General features: G+C 36.7%; 1 long non-coding RNA gene across 1 annotated transcript in view; it reads left to right on the forward strand.

Annotated features, from left to right (window-relative positions):
* LOC125045681 overlaps nt 1–955 on the forward strand; it is a 73451-nt gene extending 72496 nt beyond the window's left edge. Inside the window, exon 2 of the long non-coding RNA XR_007116576.1 lies at nt 899–955. This is a non-coding gene — a long non-coding RNA (uncharacterized LOC125045681). The remainder of the gene's footprint in view (nt 1–898) is intronic.
* Nucleotides 956–1517: the final 562 nt, after the last annotated feature.

The following is a 1517-nucleotide window of genomic DNA, read 5'->3' on the forward strand; positions in this document are numbered from 1 at the left end:
ATACCTACAAAGATAAAAGCAAAAATGTCCACAATAATAGTTTTCTTAGCATGAATTTAGAAAGTATAGCAACTAAGTATACATTTTTAAACTTGAGGAAATGTATCAATATATTTTTCTAATGATACACAACATTCAGCCACAAAAAAAACAAAAAACAAAAAGAGATAAAAACTGCAAATGAAAAAGGGCGGGCCTTCACCGTAGATTAATTTCCACGCCTGTATTCCTTCCCCTGTGCTTTTAATTGCACGTAATCTCACATTTCCTGCATTTCTTCGTCCTCTTTTCAACATTTTTTCCATCCCTTTCTCAATATATCTTCAATCTTCTTTTCGGTCTTTTATTTCACAACCTCAATCTTTTTTATTGTTTATTTTCCCCATTTCTTCACGCTATATTCCCTATTTCGTCTTTCTGAAATGAATCCCATGAGACCCACGCGACAGATGATATATAGTTCTACTCATCCGACAGGAATATATACTTGGATGTGTATGCATTTGTCTTGCCCCGTGGCCTTGTCTCATCCGTCTGTCTGTCTCTCTTTCTTTCTCTCTCTTTCTTTCTTTGTCTGTCTGTCTGTCTCTCTCTCTCTCTCTCTCTCTCTCTCTCTCTCTCTTTTCTCTCTCTCTCTAAAACTTGTTTACCTCTGCCTTTGTGTGTCTTTTATCTTTTCTCCCATTCCCCTTTTCTGTTTGTGTGTCTTCCCTTTTCCCTTCTTAACAAAATCTGCTACTCCTTATCTTCTGTGCTCTTTCCCATATCTGTCTATGTCTATCTACTTGCTTACCCCTTATCCACAGAAGTAGATAGATAGATATAATGTTATAATAGTGATATTTTATTTGTTGTTTTTGTCAATCGGCTAATATCTTTTAATTTTATATCTTTTCAGGATACACCATCACCAGACACAGAAGAGCCGGATTATATGCGTCAAGGAAATGTTATAGAAAATACTCAGCAATGAAAACGAACAACAACGAATTTCGAGTAAAATGAACGCTCTAATGATGTTACCAATTTAAGATATAAAACCTATTCACTGTGAAAGAAAAAAAAAAGCGAAAAACATTACGTAATAACGATGACTTCTTATGATGGCCCGAGTACCGTATACATTAGCGAAGACGAATACAACGAAGCGGATGAGTATTATGACGTCACGCCAGAGAACCACCAGAGAATGACGTCAGATGACGCCTTGGAATCGGCAGCTTCTCCCCACCAATCACGTTCGTCTCTGAAGTCACGTGACCGTCCTCATGGGTGGAGTCTCCATTCGCTGTACACAAGACTCATAAAAACCTTTCACCGGGCGTGGAAGGAAGTCAGATTTAGTGGTAAGTATATTGCGTTGTGATTTTTTAAAAACTCAACAATGAAAGAAACACTATAAAAAAAGATGAATTCCTGACAGGAAAAATGTACACAAAAAACTAAAGTAAGTACAATTTACGGACAATACACACAGAAATAATAAAGAGAGAGAGAGAGAGAGAAAGAGAGAATAT

Source organism: Penaeus chinensis, chromosome 37 (assembly GCF_019202785.1).
Source record: "Penaeus chinensis breed Huanghai No. 1 chromosome 37, ASM1920278v2, whole genome shotgun sequence".
NCBI classification, from domain to species: domain Eukaryota; kingdom Metazoa; phylum Arthropoda; class Malacostraca; order Decapoda; family Penaeidae; genus Penaeus; species Penaeus chinensis.